Source organism: Cricetulus griseus (genome assembly GCF_003668045.3).
Source record: "Cricetulus griseus strain 17A/GY chromosome 1 unlocalized genomic scaffold, alternate assembly CriGri-PICRH-1.0 chr1_0, whole genome shotgun sequence".
Classification (NCBI taxonomy): domain Eukaryota; kingdom Metazoa; phylum Chordata; class Mammalia; order Rodentia; family Cricetidae; genus Cricetulus; species Cricetulus griseus.
Window position 1 is genome coordinate 202,356,087 of NW_023276806.1, and position 21,623 is coordinate 202,377,709.

Below are 21,623 nucleotides of genomic sequence, written 5' to 3' on the forward strand. Positions count from 1 at the left end.
TATTGAAGTGCTAATTATTAATGTATTTAGTATGTAAAATATCTAACACTTCAAAAACATATATTTCTTTATATATATGAAGTGTGTGTGTGTGTGTGTGTGTGTGCGCGCGCGCGCGCGTGCGTGCACAAGCACATGCATGGGTGTGCATGCACTTTCATAACTCAAATATTAGCCCTATAGATATTACTTTTCTGTTAGAAAAGTAATTTGCTGCAATTACCTCTGTAGGAGCAGCAACTTTGTTCTAAGGAGATATCCCCTAAGTACCTTGAATTAAGTACCTAAGTGACTCTGTTACCCCTTTTCTTACTCTGCAGTGAGAGACAGACAGCTGAATAGAAAGAAGACCCACATCTAGGAAGCTGTTACATTTCTTGTTCAGCCATTCAGTCAGAAGAAGCTACCCACAGGGGCTTTTTCACACCTCACAACCTGTCCCTGACTGGTACTAGAGACTATCTGCCTTGTATGTGTTTGAATTCCAGGTCAAAGGGCTGTGCTATATCTGAAATTCTGACTCTATCAGCACCTAGGTAAATATCCTATTGTTACTTTTTGCCCAGTTCCTCAAGCTGACAACATTCCTTGAAGGACCACTTAGAAACAAGAAGGTTAAGATTTACAGCTTCTTTCCAATTAAAATCGCTGATGACAACACCAGATTGAACCAACAGTGGATTAATGGTAGCTTGGTTATGATAATTCAACTCAAATACTGATTATAAATGTTAAGTCATATACACATACATACATACATACATACATACATACATACATACATACACACACAAACATATATGTCTCCTTGAAAGGCTCTTAGATTTACCAAAGCAGTAGAGAACTACCCAGAGGCTTATGAAATCAAGCCCAGTCATATGAAATACTGCTTTTCCATAGATTCTGAAAGAAATATAAGAGAAAAAAAGAGATTCAGCCATACCTCATGAGACCACTCAAGACAGGACTTCCAAAATAAAGTTGAAAGCTGTAAGGATTCCTAGGAGGAAAGTATATACTGTACCCTGGGAGGAAGTGTAAATCAGAAGGCTGTTAGACTTTGTATGGATTGTGCTGAGACTCAAATTATTCCAATTCTTAAAATAAAGTGGAAGTGATTCAGCGTTGTAAGAGACCCCCAGGAAGAACCAATCTAGAAGAAGCAGCACAGATTTCCTCTGGAAGGAGACATCACAATGAGCTGTGATTATGTCCATAGCAATTTTACATCCATGAAGACCAAGACAATAATAATTACTGTGGCATACTTTGAAAGTAAAAATAAAATAATAGAAAAAATATCCAAAAAATATAAATTGACAATAAACAAAAGCACATATCTGATGGCCAGCATATTCTGAATATACTTAAAATCTGAATTATAAAGAGTTAAAATTTCTAGGGAATGGAAAAAGGCAAAATAATGTCTTCCCATTAGATTTATATGCCTTGCTCTCTCTCTCTCTCTCTCTCTCTCTCTCTCTCTCTCTCTCTCTCTCTCTCTGTGTGTGTGTGTGTGTGTGTGTGTGTGTGTGTGTGCGCGCGCGCGCGCGTGCGCAGGTGTGCCCAGGCGCACATGTATGTGCATATGTGAAGACCAGCAGTTCCTATGCGGTATCTTTCTTGATCCCTCTCTACCTCATTATTTTTTAGGACAGGGGCTCTCACTGAACCTGAAACTCACCAATTAAGTTGTGCTGCCTGCCTAATATGCCCCCGAGATCCTTCTGTGTCAGGACACACCAGTTCAAGAGCTATAGGTGCTCACTACGACACCTGGCTTTTATGTGGTTGTTGACAATCCAAATACAGGGCCTCATGCTTGTATTACAAGTCCCATGACTTGATTAGCCACCCTCCCAGGCCCTGTTTGTCATGTGACATAGAGTTTCTTATGGTGTCTTTAGTCTCTATGTAGCAGAGGGTGACCCTGCCATTGAAGCTGCACACAAACAGGCTAATCTATTGCTTTACCTTGTGAGCATCACTTCCATTCACAGGAAATCTCACCATAGCCCTCTTTGATTTCCACCATGGGCACTTAGCCAGCCATATGATAGAGGATCAGCTTTTTGATACTGCTCAAAATATCCCAAAGGTAAAAGACAACGAAAGCAAGACTTGAGTTCCATTTAGTCTCAGGATTCTGGTTCTTTGCTCTAGTTAACACCTCTTCCAGATGCTCCCATGCTTCATTTGCAGAATCTTCCTAGTGGCTGGATCTTCTGATAAGAACCTCAGGCTCACACAGTAAGCAGAGGTCTCAGGTGACTTCATTGGCTCGCACAAATGCCCTGGGTCAAGAACATAGTAAACCCTTCTGTCCATTGCACCTATTTGCTTCCCTTATCAAATATTCCTATAACTATAGCTATGAGGAAACTGACCCAAAAAAAGGAAAAATAATAACTTCAAAAATATGACATTAAATCTTTGCAAAATTATGTCACTATAGATCCACATGAGGAAATTAGTTTTAAAAGAAAATTAATTTTAAAAGAAATTACTTTTAAATTGACACTGAAATATTTTATTTCTGTATCTCAGTGGATAACATTACATGTGCTTTCCAATTCAAACTACTCACATTTGACAATTCTGAAAGGGATGAGATTTAAAATAATGTTACATATCACTGTCTCCCTTAATTAAGTCTCTCTATCTAGATCCTCAGATGTTTTTGTAATAAGATAAAATCAGATTTTTAAGTGACTATACAATTTTAGTGTAATTGAAGGAAAATTATCTATGATGAGTTTTTGATGACATGCTCCCTTAATGTACACAAATACAATATTTTTCCTGTAGAAAACATAAAGGCAATTCAGCTTTACCTCTAGAATGGTTGATGAAAAATTTTTATTTATTATTGAGAGTTTACCTCCATAATTCTTTATAGTCCTCTATTTTTTTGAATTGTTATTAAACACAAAGAATCATCTTCTAGGTTTCATAGATGATCAATAAGATTTTAGACATAGATAAAATAAATTGCTTGAGGGCATGCAAATTTGTTGCCATGTGACTACTCTGAATTGATGACACCCATGTTTGTTTCTTAAGTCATTGAGTCTGCTAGCTCAGAAAAGATGTAGAAGAATGTGTGGGAATCAGACCTGAAGAGTTGAGGAATAGTCTTGAGTAAGAGAAGCATGACCAAGAGATGTCTAGAAGATGCTTTGTGTTACTCACTGACTGTATTCAAACATTTGATCTTTATACATTTTGCAAGCATGTTCATATTCTTGCTAAGACTACTCTTTAAATATCCTGTGGACACAAACTCTTGATGTGTAAATTCTACTAACTTCATGGTAAATCACAGCAAAACTCCTGTCAACTATCAAAAAGGCTCATGAAAACCGAGATCCAACTCAAGTACACTAACATTTTATCCACAATTCCCTTTTTACCTTTTGTTGTCAAATCTGAGAGAAAAGAAGCCATTTCTTTTCTACACAAGAGTCTTCTTTCTTACTTTTTCTTTTTCCAAGTCAGTGAAACACAAGAGTTGAGGCATTCTATTCATGTTTGGAACTCAATCTTAGAGGCACATAGTAGAGAAGTATTGTTGGGAATTCTGATTTTTATGGTGCTCCCATAAACTAACTTATCTAAGTGCTTTAGCTTCTCTGTGCCTTGCTTCTCATCTTCAAAGAGAGAGACTTAGATGTCTGTCACTAACGTCCTTCTCTCCACCTATTAATTGTACTAATTAATTAATATTAATTGTATGTGTCAGTCCAAATGAAGATTCCTGGAAATCTTTTAATTCATTGTTTTTAATTTTATTTTGATATTATAATATAATTACAATATTTTCCTTGCCCTTTCCTCCCTCTAAGCCTTCACATATACCTCCTCCCCTTTTCCTTCAAATTCTTGTCCTCTTTTTTTACTAATTGTTATTGCATTCATAGAGGTATATACATATTCATTCCTAAATAAAACATCTTCAATATATTTAGTGTTACTTATATTTATGATTTCAGGGGTGACCATTTGGCATAGAACAACTAATTGGTGTGAACTTCTCTGGGCAAGACCATGTCTCTTACTCTTAGCTTTTCTGGGTTGCCTATAACTCTTTGCCTCTCCTTCTTGCTTCTGTTTCTTAGTTTCTCTATTTGACTCTGCCCCCACTCCTTTTTAACTTTTACTCTTGGCCATACTAGAAACTAAATATTTAAATGATATTCTCATAAGACTGCAATATAAGTCATTCTGAAGAAAGCAAAGGAAGAAACTGTCCATGTTTCAATCCACTATGGATAGAAACAACTCAGTTTTAAGCATGTGTTGCTCTACTGTGCTTGATATTTTAACTCCAACAATTTCCCAAAATCTACCAACATATATTAACTTTGGTCCATGAAATAGGAGACAAATATTTCCCTATTTTTACTGTACTATCTTTTACATTTGACAAAAAAGACACTATTGGGTGATACTTGGGTATATTCATAGCATCCAGGAGAAAACTGATATTTGCTACCATTTCAACACTTATGTTTAATATAACAGAAGACTGGTTAACTGACAGACTTCTTTTGCCTGAATTGAGATGTAGGGTATCAGGCTGGGGTGATATTCTGTATATGTCAATGTAGTTATAGCTCTTGTGGAAGTAATATACATCAAATTGGTCATTGCATTCACTCTGTTAAGCATGGTACTTCATCATACTTGATGTTTAATATTTTGATACTCACCCATAATATCAGCAATCTTCAAAGAAAAAGTATTTCCTAAGCTGAATATTAAAAGTGTGAAGATAACAGAAGACATCTATTTTAGCCTAAGAAAACACCAGTGAGGGTACTGATGGCTGAAATTCGAAAAATTGTATTCAGTAGTTTCATAGTATATTCTTTTTCTTGGTTTTTTGAGACAGGGTTTCTCTGTAGCTTTGGAGGCTGTCCTGGAACTAGCTCTTGTAGACCAGGCTGGTCTCGAACTCACAGAGATCTGCCTGCCTCTGCCTCCAGAGTGCTGGGATTAAAGGCATGAGCCACCAACGCCCGGCCATAGTATATTCTTAATAAATTTAGAATGTGTAGAAAAGTAAAAAGAAATATAGTGACCTAACAAACAAACATGGATTTGAAGATAAAATTTTAGAAATATTCAAAAGATTTGTGGTACAAGTTGTAGTGAAAAACAGACATCTAGAACCATGGACATTGTTCAAATCACAGCTTTACCATGTGAGCCACAAGAACTAGAAAGAATATGCCTCTATTCCTCCTTTGCTGTTTTAGAATAAGAGTAAATAAGTGTCAATCTTATGATGTTGTATAAATTTAAATAGCCTTCATAATAAAGTCAGAGAGTTTTGGAAACACATCTAGTGCTTTACAGACATAACTGAATTATTATTGATGATAACCAAATGAAAGCAACTTTCCTTGAAAGACTTGAAGAAAACTAACCTAGTGGCATAAGCATCTCTGAAAAACATTTTGATATTGATCAATAAAATAACTTTGGAAAAGAAATAATGCTACTTTTATAAACACAACATGTTTTTACCTAATATTGGCATTTTTACTTTAAGCTTATAATGAGCATGAGCAAGATTAAATATATCAATATCCTATAATTATGTTTAATGCAAAGGAAATATTCCACAAATGTTACTCAGGAGTCTATGTAGTGAGCAACACTGTTTACCACTTTATAGGCAGTGTGACCTAAGAGAATGGAGCCAATAATGGAGGCAAACTAAAAGCTCATGAAATAGCCTACTTTATTCAGAACATCGGACAATTTATACTCACAAGGTTAAGAGCAGTCCTGTGAGTAACTTGTGTAATCACAAGAGCAAGCCACATGCGGCAGGCAATCTGCACAAGGTAAATCATGTTTTCTTTTTCATAAAGGGATATAAATAAATAACAGCAGCTAGTTGTAATGAATAAGCTGAAATAAACTCACTCCTATATGTTACACCTAAGGGGCATGGAAGCATAATCCAAGAATGATTCTGTATTTTTTAAGAAACTGAGGTCACAGGACTCTTGTTTTCTTGGACTTTTCAGAATTCTCCTCACATGATTCCATTCTTGAACTATGTTCCAACAGGCCACACTCTGTACCGTATTGTGATCGGGCTTCTATAGCAAATACTGACCATCGGCACCTGGCATATCCGTATCTGATGGGAGTGGGAAAAGTCATAAAGCCAGTACAACTGCTTGACAAAGATCCACAAAGCTAATCCAGTGATGAATGCCGTGCCACTTTTAATTGTGATCTCCATGTGTTGCATGCTTGGAGGGCTATAACCACAGGTATTAGAAGGAAGTTTGACCTCACATCTTTTTAGCAAAATGCTAGTAGTTGATTCCTCCTTGGGCCTATGATCTCCCCAGCCTCTGTCATGTACATAATACCAGGCATGGGTTTCTTCCTTGAAGAAATCTTGAATCCTTGACTCCAATCTGAAAGTGGTCAGCTACTTCTATAATACTCATGCCTCCATTATAATGAGCATGTCTTTCCAGGTAAATAGATACTTAGTGTAGCTCACAGAGTTCTGTAACACAAAACATAAAAGATCCAGAGAGAGATCTTGGGATTTAAGCTTCAAGCAGAAAAATAAAGCAGCCAGCCACTAGCTCTTACCACTACCTCAGCTGAAAGGGATGATTCTGTTGCCTCTACTCAGCGTGGCTGTAGAATCTTGAGACTGAATGTCTTCCTATCCTCAATGTGGCTGGAGAATGAATTGCCAGCTCTGAGACCCTGTTCCTGTCTTAAATGCCTCGCATGAATCCTGGGATTAAAGGCTTGATCCCAAATTCTGTGAACTGTTTCTCTTTAGGACTGGATCAATTTCAAGTAGCTTAGTGTGGCCTTGAGCTAACAGAGATCCATCTGCCTCTTAATCCTGAGTCATTGGAGTCAAGGTGTGTGCCTGGCTTCTGTGGCTTGTTGCTGACTTTGCTTTCTGAATCTGCAGGCAAGCTTTAATAAATCATAAATAACATGTTCACAGATAAGCACGACTATTGGTGAATTTTCTCCCTCAACACACGGCAGAACAATTTCAGAAAACCTGGAAAATGAGGCAGCAGAAAGGACACATCCAGTTCATTTCCAGTTTGATTTCTACACCTCTGATGACCTATGTGTATGTTGTCCTCAGCAATAGGGTGATGGGGAAAGTACTTCTGTGTATGTTTATCTTATTGATTGTTAAATAAAATACTGTTTGGCCAATGAGACAGCAAGTTAGACGGGACTAGGAGTCAAAGAGGATTCTGGGAAATGTAGTAGAGAAGTGGCGATCCAGGCAGGAAATGACATAGCAAGGAGACTCATATTTAGCAAGGAAACAGGAAGTGTTCTCTTTTTTTCTCATTCCTCCTCCAGTGGCAGGATGTGATCCACCAGCAAGGAGGGATGCCAATAAGGTGTCCGATAAGATAAGTCTTATAAAATATATAGATTTATGATGATTAAGACTGAGCTAGCAGACGAGAATCCTAGTCATTGGCCAAGCAGCTTTGTACCTAATATGTCTCTGTATTATTTTGTCCATCCCCGCAGCAAGCACAACTCAGGTGACTGGTGGAGACCGTCCACAAGGCGGTAGGGCTCAGGCGGCTTTTGGTAGAAAGATTTATTGTAACAATAGGGTCTTACCTTCATGTTCTTGTGGGCAACCAATCAAAAGCAGTGATGATAATCCATATTGCTTTGGATGCTTCTGAGACCTCTCTGACCAACAAAGCATAGGAAAGTATCCCAAATCTGGTATTGTGGGTTTTTTTCTTTGTATTCTGTGAATTTTGGAAGAAACATTATTCTCCATGTATAGTACCTCCATTCAAATTAATCTTAAAATTATATTTTAAATAAGTGTATAAAGTAAGCTTGCATAATGTATTATACTTCATTAAATATACCATATCACTCATTGCTCAGTCATTTTCTCTTTGTATTTACTTTTATTTTTTATACAGTTTGTTTTCTTTTTAATGGTATAGCTCTGTATGGGTTTTTGAAATCTTAAAGCTATAAGGCACAATATATTAATTCTAAGTAGACATCCACTTATTAAATTTAGAATTTTAAAAGTTTCCTCAACATAAGAATTTGTGTTTCTTCTGCCTTAGAAATTGTTTCCCTTTCTGAATGTTGTATGTTTTACCAGGAAATCTAGATAAACAATAAAGTTATAGAAACTTTACTTTTAAATATCTTTTATTTTTATCATTTTAAGCTCTGCTCTACGTAATTTTCAAAATTCTATACTAAAAATTTTTGCCCTAAACTCCATCAAGGAGAATGTTTATTGTGGTTTTTATTCGCTAGTGGGAGTGCAAACTTGTACACCCACTTTGGAAAACAGTATGGTTGTTTCTCTGGAACATGGGAATCAATCTACCTCAAGATCCAGCAATTCAACTCTTAGGCATATAAGCAAATGATGCACATTCATACAACAAAGACATCTGTTCAACTATGCTCATGGCAGCATTATTTGTAATAACCGGAACCTGGAAGCAACCTAGATGCCCCTCAACAGAAGAATGGATAAAGATAATGTGGTACATTTACAAAATAGAGTGCTACTCAGCAGAAAAAACAAACAAACAAACAAACAAACAAACATTGAAATCTTGAAATTTGCAGGCACATGGATGGAACTAGAAGAAACCATCCTGAATGAGGTAACCCAATCACAGAAAGACAAGCAGGATATGTACTCACTCATATGTGGACCTTAGACATAGAGCAAAGGATTACCGACCTACAATCCACACCTCCAGAGTAGCTAGGAAGGTAGGAGGATGCTAAGAGAGACATACACAGTCCCCCAGAGAAGGGGAATGGGGCAAGAGCTCCGTTTAATTAGTTCTTAATTACACAGAATCTAACAGGCTCATAATTCATGAGCACCTGTTTCTGTTTTAATATTCCCAACGTTTTGTGATATTTTTTCTTTATACATCAAAGACTTTAAACATGTTCATTTTAAGTACTTTCCTAGATAATTTTATTTGTCTTGGATTTAATAAATAAACTCTTTTCTTTTTGTTGTTATTTTGTGATAAAGTTTGTTTAGCAATGAGTAAAAATTCATAACATAATGTGGAATTTTTCTGCTTTTTAATTCTTGTTAGTGTGTTTATTTTTCCTAGATTTATTTTTTCTTTCCTATTTCTCCTTTCCTCTTGTGCAGAACTAAAATAATTTTAGCTTCACTCCTCAGGGGTCTACAAATCATTTACACTTTTAAAAATCTCTTCCTGGTTTGCACATTTGCAGAATGAAAGCTAATTCCCAATTTGTCTGGTTTTTAATCATTCAGTTTTCTTTGCCTATCTACATATTGATTTGACGTGTAACCTTAGACAAGAAAATAGTTGTTTTACAACTTCCAGGTACGAATAGGGGAATATAGTCTCCCATGAAATGCATCTGCTCCATTTTGTCCTCAAGCCTTGACATCTGGAATCTCACCATCAACTTTATGCACCAGTTTGTCATGATTTTTTTTGTAGTACTCTCTGACACCAGAGACTTAGCTACTCTTTATAAGTGTTTTTTTTTACATTTTAAAATAAAGTATGTAACTTTAATTACATTGTATGTGAGTTATATCTGTTAGAGAGGGAGAAGAAAAATTAAGAACAGCCAGATTTTTAAGGCAACATTGCTAGTAGGAATGGAGTCAAGAAAATCATGAGCTATGTCTTCTTATGCCTGGTTAAATATACTGGATACCTATTGCTCAGTTATTTTTCATTTTGCAGTTTATTGTTTTTTTTCTATAATTCGCTTACTTTTGCCTAATGCTTATTTATTACTCTATTTTCCACTACTGTAAAAAAATCTGATGTATACTAACTTTCTAAAGGAAGGAGGTTTATTTAGTTCCCTGTACTGGAGTGTAAGTCTGGGATTGTGTGTTTTCATTGGTTTGCCTCTCCTGAGGAGCTATGGGGCAGCACAACAGAGAACAGGGAGGAGGAAGAGATCACATCTCAAAACACTAAGTCCGGGAGACTCAAACCTTCTGCTTGGTCTTTGGTAGTTTTAGGTCAAAAGGGCTTAAGAGTCCCATTAGAACTACTTTAAAGTCCTCTGAAGGAAATGACCTTCAACTGTGTCCCTCCTCTCAACAGTTCACACTACCTCCCAATGTGACCATGCTGATAAGAGCTTCTAATGTAAACTCTTGGAGCATAAAACACATCCAAATCTATAGTATCCACTATCAATACAAGGTAAGTACAAGCCTCAGCATCAGAACGTGCTCTCTCATCATTTATCAGCTTCACACAATATTTAATCAGGCACAGAATGTTTTTCAAGGTGAAACGCACACTGTATCACCACAAAACTATTTTTATAGTTCTTTAGTTACAGTACAAAGTAATAAATATATGCTAAATATATTATTGTTAAATGCTAGTATGCCTTTGGCAATGGTGAGCATATGTACATGTGTATGATTTTGTAAAATAATAAATCTGCCTAAACTTTGTTTCTAAATTCTTGGGAGGGGAAATTTCAATCCTTGGAATTGAGAGAAAATTGTCTAAGAATCATCACTGTGGTAAGAAGGAACTTCATGGAGATTACCAGGATATCTTCGGAATATGGTAATCAAGTATGGGATTATAACATTGGTCTGTATGCCATGTATATTAGTCCAACTTTCCAACCTCCTGGGAAGATAGGACTGGAGGTTGAGTTCAAGTATTTTCCAATAAACAAGCATGTGTATGAAGTGAAATCTGAGAGAAATTTCTAGGTTCCAAAGTTCAGTGGCACTTCCTGCATGCTAAACACACTACATGCCTGGATGGTAGCAGGTCCTCATGGCATGAGGAGACCTATGTGGTGGTTTGATAAGAATGGCCTCCGTAGGTAGATGCTGTGTGGAATGAGCCCAAATAGAGAAGTGTGTTGCAGTCAACAACATTGAAGGAAGTTGAAAACTCAAAGAGTGCTTTGACATTAGACATGGAGACGCAGAATTGGAATTTTTTATATTGCTGGCTTTTTACACTGCTTTGTCCCAGTATTTCCTCACTGTGGTCCCTTTCCTCTCCTTTGGAATAGTAATGCATATTCTGTGCTATTATATTTTGGAAGTCCTTGGTCTGATTTTCAATTTTGATTTCAAGGGGATTATAGTTAGGAAACTGCCCTGAGTCTCGGAAGAGACACTTACCTTTGGACTTTTAAGCAATATTGAGACTATGGGGACTTTGGAAGTTGCAACTTCATTTGGTGTTATGATGGGGCTGCAGGTCTATGTGGGCCGTGGAGTAGAGTGTGGTGGTTTGAGTAAGAATGGCAGGCCCCAGTAGGCTCATATATTTAAATGCTTAGACATTAGGGAGTGGCACTATTTGAGAAGAATTAGAATGACCAGGAGTGTGGCCATGGAAGAAGTATGTCACTGGGGGTAAGCTGTGAGGTTTCAAAAGCCCATGCCAGGCCCAGTCTCTGTCTCTGTCTCTGTCTCTGTCTCTGTCTCTCTCTCTCTGTGTGTGTGTGAGTCTCTCTCTCTCTCTCGCTCTCTCTCTCTCTCTCTCTGTGTGTGTGTGTGTGTGTGTGAGTGTGTGTCTGTGTGTCTGTGTGTGTGTGTGTGTGTGTGTGTGTGTGTGTGTGTGTGTACGCCTACAGATCAGGACAGAGCTCTCAACTACTTCTCTAGTGCTATGCCATGTCTACCACCATACTCCCCTCCATGATGAAAATAGACTGTCTCTGACACTGTAAGCAAGCCCCCGGTTAAATTATTTTCTTTAAAAGAATTGCCATGTCATGGAGTCTCTTTACAGCAATAGAACTATCATTAAAAGAACCTACCTTCTCTTTCATTCAGGTTTTCGTCTGGCCGCTATTCCAATATATAGTCTTTATGATGAAACTGTAATCTTTTGTGTAGGGCTTCCTGGAGTTTCTTGCTAGTCATTCTACTTTAAGTGCCTGTGGGAGACTATTAAGTGCCTTCCTAGTCAACTGGAACTATAAACAGATTACTCACCTTCCCAAACATGTGGGTGGCCATCTAATATGAGGCAGCAGATCTTTAGGGAAATTGTGCCCTTAAATTTGTAGAATCTGACAATAATTTCAAGTGGTTATCATCAGAACTAGATGTCCCTAAAATAAGGTTAAACAATAGAGCCCTATTATATTTAATGAAAGATTATAAAATAGTTTATAAAGCAGTTTGTGGAATCCCTTTTAATAAAACAACAAAAATCTATTTTTATTCTTTAATTGCTACTCATATTTACATATCCATCCCTCCATTCCCTTGCCCTCCCATCCTCCCATGTTCCCCACCAAGCCCCCTAGCTCACCCCTCAACTCCTCCCCAGGTATAGTGAGGCCCTCCCCGGGCCACCTTCAAAGTCCATCATATCACTTGGGGGAGGGCCTAGGCCCTCCTTGCTGTATCTGGGCTGCAATAGTATCCCTCCATAGGGAATGGGCTCCCAAAGTCCATTTGTGCTCTAAGGATAAAGACTGTCTCTGCTGTTAGAGTCCCATAGACTGTCTTGGCCTCCTAGCTGGCACCCACATTCAGAGGGCTTGGTTTGGTCCAATGCTGTTTCCCCAGCTTTATGACTAGGATCTCCATCCTATCAGTAGGTAACAAAAATCTTAAGATTAAAAACAAAAGTCAAGGGGAAATACCTTTCCAAATTTAGTACCTGGCTGCCCCCTGCTGACACTGTCAGCCACTACTCATGGATAGATCCTCAATTTTAAGGATTATGTTAGTTTTGAAATAAATAGTTCTAAAAATTGAAATTCTTTCCCTGAAGATTTTTTTTTCCAGAATTGCTATAGTCCAATGGCCATTCTCTGATTTTTAAATATTGTTGGAATCCATCATCCCCAACAGCTGAGCATGGAGATAGAGAAACTGGTACTCATTTGCCAATCATTCAAAATTTTAAAGCTGAACCAGACAATTTAACTTTTTCTAAGAAACGGCACAGCAAGCCTAGAATTTTTTGTATGATTTTAGACAAGCCACATTAACACAAGCACACATGTTCTCATCTGTAAATTAGAAGTATCTGACAAAATGAGCTCATAGTTCCTCTAGTAGATAACAGGAAAGAAGCAGCCATTTGCCAACAGCAACCTGAAACTTCTTGACAAATAATGTCAAGAAATCCTAAGAACTTCCTATAACTATTATAATGTCCTACTTGTCATTGTTGTTAAAATCTTGTCTATCCTAATAACTATTACCAGTATTATTTTCATGAGCTGGGCAATCTTCAATAGATATTTCAAGAATAATACTTCAAATATTTAAAGCACACTTAAATGTCTTTTATCCTTAGTGCCACTTTTAAGCAAGAATAGGATTAATAGCTGAGCAATAAAGAGTTGATCCAATAGCTACACATAGACCCCATGGTTCCAAAATTTATTGTCTTCAATAATTACATTGTAGTATGATGTGCTCTTTATTTGCATGATAAGTTTCTTGAATATATGCCAATCATTTAAATTTCACATTTTATAGATTATTTTTAATTCCATCATCCACCCCATATCTACTCAGTGCCTATCTTTCCAGTATCATTCTAGACACTGAGGACTTAGCACTGAGCTAATGGATAGTTAACAAAAATGAACAAGTAGATGTATACCTGATAGTGCTAAAACTGTAAGAAGAAAAATAAAACAGAGTGAGGAAGTGTACTGAGGTCATGAAAAAAATGTGGTCCTATTTTAGAACAAGTGATCAAGAAAAGCCTTCAGATACAGTAATGTTTGTATAAATAGTTTCATAGACAAAACCAATCACATTTTATCTGCATATAAATATGCCCATCTACAAAGAGGCTTGAGGCTCAAATCAAAGGTATCTTTTAGTAGGGTGGATTTCTTTTTCCCAGTGGTCATGGCATAAAGTCAGTATAAACAGAATAAATAAAATAGAAAAGAAGGCAACCAGATAACATACTGGAATGGGGAAGTCTTTGGCATTTGATATGTCTTCTTTTGTCTACTGCCCTGGAGAAGAGCATGAGGCCACAACAAAGACCATTACACATTTCTATGACTCTTTGAAGTTTTCACAAAGGCAGCCAGATTCCCCAGTCAAGATTTCTGAGATCAACACTTGTTTATGATATTCTACTTTCAAAAAGTGTCTGTTTCAAACCCTGTCTAGAAGAGTGGGTGAGGGTAGTCAGTATATAATGCCCTTTTTATTATTTCCATATAACAGAAAAGAAAGTTGAATATATATTTGTTCTATGTTTGATAAAAAGGAACTCATTTGGTCAGTAAATAATTGAATGCGCTCCTAGCCTATTATTTTAGCAGTAATTAACCCAATTTCTATTGTAAGAAAATCCTACACAATTTGTTGCATTTCCACAAATGAACTGCCAATAACAAGTGTGGTGTTAACAAAACGGATCGTTGATCCAGTGATGAACAAAACAGAAGAGGTGCTCATTTTCATGGAAAAGTTTTCCCTCCCAGGGCGCCACACTGGATGCACAAAGTTTTTTGTTCACCTCTGTGATATACTCAGTCTCCTTAGTGTAGCCTAAAATTCTATTTCATAGCTTGATGTTTCTTCAATACCTAATAGTCTAAGCCCTTGAAATAAGTGATCTACGTTCACCAAATTTCCCATCAACATATGACATCAGTGTGAGGAGGTGAGCCCCACCCTGCAGGATGTTTACTCTGCACCAATTAGACAACTTGATGAACAGCTGAGCTTACACTAGAAAGCAATATTCTTTTGTATTTTTGAAGGGGAATGTTTCCAGAGCAGAAGGATGTCAGATAAAAAGTTAAAAATCAGGTAGCATACAAAATGAAGATGGAAGCAGTCTCTGGAGGAAAGAAAGAGCACAAACTAATGACTGTCTTTCTGAAACTATTCTTGCCTTGTCTTGCTACCTTCTCCCAATTCACAAGGTCCCTTGTCACAAGACCAAAGAAGGAATACTTGATAACTGGATATTTTCTACAGTCATTTTGAACTCATGCCAATTTTTTTTTCTGTTTTACTCAAGGAAAAAGATGAAGGAAAGGCCTGACTTTTGTATCTAGTCACAGACACTGCCAGAAGGCAGCAACACAACATGAAGCTCATTCCAACTGAAACACAACAAAGGAGATACCACAGGTGAGCAGAGGTTAAAACAGATATGGTGCTCATGGGCTAGCGTGTGTGTGAAAATTTGTAAATAGGGATGATGACACATTCAAGACAGAAGGTATGGATGCTGTCAGAGCAATGACAGATGATACCGCCGGGAAACGTCTGCTTTGAAATAGAGCTTTTCTCAATCGTTATGTTAATAAGAGTGCAAACGAGCTATCACAATCCACTTGAAATTATCAAATATCATAACCATAGCTCAACAATTATATAGCTAAGATACATGTTTATGACATGGTTTCCATTTGTTTAACCTCAGGTACTAAAATGATAGGGTGCTGGATGCCCTAATATTTGGCCATACATTATTCCTAGGTATGTATCCAGATGATATTAGCATATAAATTGGAGGACTAAATAAAACAGATGGCCTTTGTCAGTATGGATGAACATCATCCAACCCTTTGAATGCTTGAACAACAAAAGCAAAAGGCAGAAGAAGGGAGAATTTACATTTTTGCTTTCTACCTGGTTAGGACACAGCACCTCTCTTTCCTTGGGGCTTAACAAAATAGACAAACATGCCCAGTGGTGCAAATTTTTCTTATCTATCTCAAAGTCTGTGTTGTCAAGGAGATCACCCCTGCCCCATGTGTCTACCTATGTAGAAACTCACCGGCACACAGAGTCACTTCCCCAAGCCTGGCCTTCCTTCTTTAGCTTTTTTGTTTACTCATCTCACCATAATTTTCATTTTTTGAGTTTAACTTGTGCTATGGTTTCAGAAGACCATTCTGGAGACCACTCTAAAGAGCGTCACTAAAACTGATCCCCAAACTTGAAGGACACCAAAGGGATTCAGGAGAAATTGTCTGATAATAAGCAGAATTGTGATAAGAAATAGCAAAAGAGAAGAGCTAAAATAAGTCTTACTGGTTTTTCAGCACTGTGGAAGAAAACTCAAGTTCATGTATATAACAGAAGCTAAAACTTAAGGAATTCATTGTTTTTACCATCACAAGTTAGGTAGGAAAAGAATGGAGTTGAGATGGAGAGGAGCTTGAAAGCTCATCTGACTCCCACTTGCACCATGCCCCTACTTTAAAGGAAAACATTTGTAATTAATACAAATCCATACCCTCACCTGTACAATGGCCTTAGGACATGTCATGAGCTCTTCTCATTGCTGGTTCTGAACAGTGAAGATAGGAAACATGGAATTCATGACCTGAATGTCAGTGACAGTCACAGCTACCCAACGAAAGTCACAAAGACAGTGGCCACCATCTGCTGAGTTAATCTGTATTCTAATCAATGCTCTAAGCAAACACTTTTTTAAAAAAGGCAGATTTTTCCACTGTAAAAGCATTCTCTTTTATCCCTCATTTTACAAATAGGAAATCAAGACAGCAAAGTTAGATAACTTTTCTAAACCTTGCTGATTTTTAACTGGAAAGTCTGGTTGGAAACTCAGAATTTTTCTCTATGGGACTGAATTCTAGAAAGTATCACCTTTTACAACTATTGCCAACTCTAGAGTTTTAACTGTTTCCTTAAAAAAAAACTAAATTTTATGGAGTTTTTGGAAGAATTAGGTAAAATAAGGCATATGACATTCAAAATACAAATTACAAAAAAGCAATGATGATGGTAAATTTGAAAGACTGATTTTGTTAAGGAAAAAATAATTCCAAAAGTAGCATCAGCAAAGTCTGCTGAGAAATATCTAAAAGTCTTAGAAATAAAGGAAAAGTACTGAGGACAAGATAGATGTTTAGCAGAACCAAATAAATAGAGCTAAGACTCTGACCTCATTTAAACTGGGTAAACAGTCTGCAGAGTAAAATCCAATGAGTCAGGTTACACTCTCCTGCTTTTAGTTCTCTCAGAGGACTGTTCACTGCTAAGATTGCTCAAATGTGCTGCTCGGTGGGATTAACAACTCATTCTTAAGGATCACAATGTGTAAAATCTCTGTTCTCATTTGTTTCATGAGTTTTGCTAGTCATACAGAAGTACAGATTCATCAAACAAATCTATAAAACAAGGCCAATTAATTCTGAGCATATGTTTCTCCCATCAAGCTATCTCAGGGTAAGAATAAGAATAAAATGAATTTTTATTCAAAATGCCAATAATATTTCCCAAAATTAATTTATAGCATGAACTTTGGAGAACATTATATATAAAATATAGTCAATTTTGTAATTGAATTGAATTCCTCCAAAATTTATATGGTTCAATTTTAACTATACCTACCCAAAGGCTGACTGTGAGTAATTAAAATAACTAAACCAGTAGTTAAAATAAGTAGATCTCATGGATGGTTCCTAGGTCTGGGGATGTAGGTCAATAATGCAGTGCTCACTTTAGCATTTGTGAGGTCCTAGGTCCAATCAAGAACACTACCTTAGCAAAAAGGAAAAATGGCTGTAGTGGTGGTTCAGTGGATAAGAGTTCTTACTGCTCTTGCAAAGCATCTGAGTTCAGGGCCCAGAGTCCATGTGGCAGTTCACAACCCCCCCTCCCCGCCCCCGTAGCTTTGCTCCCAGGGGAGCTGACACTCTCTTCTGGCCTCTTCGAGCTCCTGAATGGACACAGTGCACATATAGACACACATATACAAATTTGTGTATACACATACATTTTAAAATTTAAATAAATTAATGAAGAAAAAACAAATGAAAGAAAGAGTATGAATAGTCCCTAATCATATATGAATATGTTCTTATAAGAAGGTACAAACTTGGGTGATATAACTCGCACCTGTAACCCTAAAACTTTGGTGGTAGAGACAGAAAGATGGGGATTTCAAGGTCATCCCAGGCTGCATAGTAAGTTTGATGAAATCCTAGGCTAAAAGGGACCCTGCTTTTTGTTTATTGTTTATTTGTTTTAAAAATGAGAAATAAAAAATATTAGGATACATACAACATGAAGAAAATAAAAGTCATCTAGATGCCAAGGAGAAAGGCATCAGAATGAAATATTAAATGAATACACTGATCGAAGATTTCTGGCTTCCAGAATTGTGGGAAAACACATTTCTGTAATTCCCACAGTCTGTGGTATTTGTTATGGCAACAAGAACAAATGAGTACACTATTGTATAACTGAATTGTGTTTGGCTCGTTATAACAACTGATCCAGTGGTGAAGACAACTAAAATTATCCCTTAATGGAGAAGTGACCTGGTGAGAGAAATAGATAAAACACCTGTTGTACTGCTAATAACTGTATCTGAGGTTCAGCACATACTGTGTGGCACACATCAATTTAGCATGCAAATTTATAGGTCTGTGATGAACCTAGCATGTTTAATTGGTGTCAGTTGTTGAGGGTGAGGGAAAAGTTATATTGAAGGTTATGTCAGTTACTTTCTCATTGCTCTGGCAAAATACCTGTCAAGAGCAACTTGAAGAAGGAAAGTTTAATGTTGGCTCACAGTTGGGGGATTTAGTCCATCAAGATGGGGAAGTGATAACAGCATGAGTTTGAGGCAGCTGGTCATAGAACATCCACAATCAGGACCAATGCATAGTGTGCTAACCTGACTTTCTCCTTTTAATTTGGCCTGGGACCTGAACTGTGCAATAATAGCACAGCTCCATTGAATGAGTCTTTCTGTCTCTCTTTCTAGATAATGCCTCATAGACTTGTCCAAAGATACGTTGCCATGGTGATTTTAAATCACAACACTCTGACAAGATTAATCCTTATGGTGCTTTAACATATAAATTTGTAGGAAATACCATTTAGTTCATAACAGACTAGTAAAATCCCTGTTTCCTTTCACAGTAATGAAGAAACTTGCTAAGCGTGTCTGGTGTGTGAACTACATACATCAAAACTTAAGTCACTGCAAAATCAGTGTATGCCAATAAAATCATTGTATTAAAACAGTCACAAAACACACATACAGAAAAATATATTTGTAAGAAAGATGAAGTTGGATCAAATTAAATTCAGTTGTAGTTTTCTCTTAGTAATCTACAGCACTTCCAACCAAGGGCTTTGCATGTTTAACTATGTGTTTAAAATAAAATAAAAAGTTATACCTTTTTAGATGTGTTTATTATTTTTATTTAGTGTGTATGAGTATCTGCCTACATGTGTATCTATGCACTACATACATGCCAGGTGCCCTCTTAAATGGAAATAGTGCATCAGATCCTCTGGACATGGAATTACAGATGGTTGTAAGCCAACATATGGGTGCTGGGAACAAAACCTTGTTTTCTCTAGAAGAGTAGCAAGTTCTCCTAACCACTGAGCCATCTCTCTAGCCCATACTTTCATCTCAGATAAATTAAATCAATAAATAATGAAAATGTGAATATTTATTATACACACACCCAAAAAATTCCATTTAAGTCTTTCAGGATTGGATAAATGGTTGTTTTTATAAATCACTGGCAATGAAAGCCTGAAGCACAACTTAAGCATTTAATTTCAGCAATTAAAGGCTAAGCTGAGGAATAATTCATGAATTTGTACATCATCCATTGCTACGGTAGCTATTATCCACCCATCAATAAATTACAGAAGTTATATGAATACTTATTGGCTATATTTTAATTGAATTATTAAAAGAGTACCTCTACTGTTTGGGATAGAGCCTTTGTTATATCTCCCTGCTATAGATTTCCATTTAGCTTTTGGAGAATATCCATATTTGAGAAATGCTTTGTAATCACTGTGAGCTTGTCTTTGGAGGAAGCCCTGAGAAACAACATGCAATACTAAAGAAGAACTGTATCCAAGAAAGCCCTAGCATAGAAGAAGAAAAAAACTAGAGTCAGGAATGGCTTCACATTATTTCAGCAATAATAAAATCTGAAATCCGTATCTTGTCTAGTTAAAAACAACATCAACACAAAACCCTGTTAAATTTAGTCAATACCTTTTAAATTATTTGCAAAGGTTAAAAAGCAAAGTGGTTTTGGTATATTTCAGCATTTTGAGTATAATCTCAATGGCCTCTACGTTATGATCAGCAGTTTCTTAATTCCTTTTCTCTGGTGGTATTCGATACATGATTTTACTTGCTCATTTCTTCTAGGGCAGCAGTCAGAGCAGAGGCAACTAGCTCCCTTAGGAAATTGCCTCTATTTGTTTAGTAATTGGGTTGCTACTTGTACTGCTGTATTGAAAGCAAACTTCAGAAAGCAAATGTGTCCAAACTTCTCTACTGAAGAATAAACTTGCCTTGCTATAAGCCAAAACCCATCACATCAATTTGCCAAGCAAAGAAAAATATGCAGGCTTTTTTTGTAAATTCAGACTCCTATTGTTCTCTTTTGGGGTCATTTTCCTGTTCACCAGCAGAAGCCCACTGCTGATACCCTGCAGGCATGGTTGCGTTTGCAGACCCTTGCACAGGAAGATATGACAGCTTGTAAGAACTTCAGGATTGTCAGCTGCTCTAGTTGCATTTCTCATGGATGAATATAAAATATTCCTAACCCTCCCTCAGTCTTTTTGGTATATTGAAACAACAAGGAATTCACATTGAATGCCATCTTAACCAATTTACAATATTATTTACAACTAGTATTGAGATTTTGTTCTTATTACAAATGATTGAAATAAAGACATTTTCTTTTCCAGGTGTGCTGGTATACAACGAAAATTCTAACTCTCAAGTGGCTCAGGCAGGAGAATCAAAAGTTCAACACCATCCTGACCCTGTGTCAAAAATGCTGTTTTCCTTCTGGAAATAAAATTCTGTATATACAAGCAGAGCCATTTTTAAAAATCAGATTTATTGCTCTTACATTTTACTGCCTTGAGTCTCAATAAAAAAAAATTGTATTTGCTTTCTTTATATACAAATATAATTTAAATAAATAATCTCAGAAAATAAATCAACTCAGCATATCCCAGAGTTTTAAGTGGCTTTATAAACATCATCTAGTGTTACAAGGAAACAGTTTGCATTCTAACCACAGAAATGTTCAATCATTTTAACTATTGAACAGTCAAAGTTGTGTACGATCTGGCCCCAGGACAGACAATGTATAATGAACTCTATTATTGTAAACTAGCCCATGCCAGGAAGAAACTTGTTTCTGTTCTTTGGCAAGATTTTGCTGTGCTGCATTTTTAAATAAATGAATAAAATAGAGACTCTAAAACAGATTTCATATTCTACATGGATGAATGCAATAAACAAAAGGCATTGGGCAACTTTCATGATGAAGTTTTCCCACGTATCTTCTTAAAGCAGTACATAATACCAAATGCTAATAAGTACATAGCACCTTAGACGTGAGTATGAGCATTATTGTCCTGTTTACAGGATTGTGAATATTAGCACTGGACTTCAACCACTGTAGTATAAATACTGGTTTGGAAATATAAAGGCTTAATTTGAAGGAACCTTAATACAATAATACAACCTTAATACAATAGCATACACAAATCTTACCCTCATGGAACAAAAATATAAATCTATCATGAAATGATATTCTAAAGACATAATGAATGAGCTTTT

At 36.6% G+C, this 21,623-nt stretch overlaps 2 long non-coding RNA genes across 2 annotated transcripts in view; one reads left to right on the plus strand and one right to left on the minus strand.

Moving 5' to 3' along the window:
- Positions 1–12,093, minus strand: part of LOC107979965 — a 59,609-nt gene extending 47,516 nt beyond the window's left edge. Inside the window, exons 1-2 of the long non-coding RNA XR_003480067.2 lie at positions 11,839–12,093; positions 7,651–7,787 (exon numbers count right to left, since the gene is read on the minus strand). This is a non-coding gene — a long non-coding RNA (uncharacterized LOC107979965). The remainder of the gene's footprint in view (positions 1–7,650; positions 7,788–11,838) is intronic.
- LOC103163631 lies at positions 7,360–20,888 on the plus strand. Its single transcript, XR_003480066.2, has 4 exons — positions 7,360–7,418; positions 10,140–10,241; positions 15,039–15,151; positions 20,738–20,888. It is a non-coding gene; the product is annotated as an uncharacterized LOC103163631 (long non-coding RNA).
- The last annotated feature ends 735 nt before the right edge of the window (positions 20,889–21,623 follow it).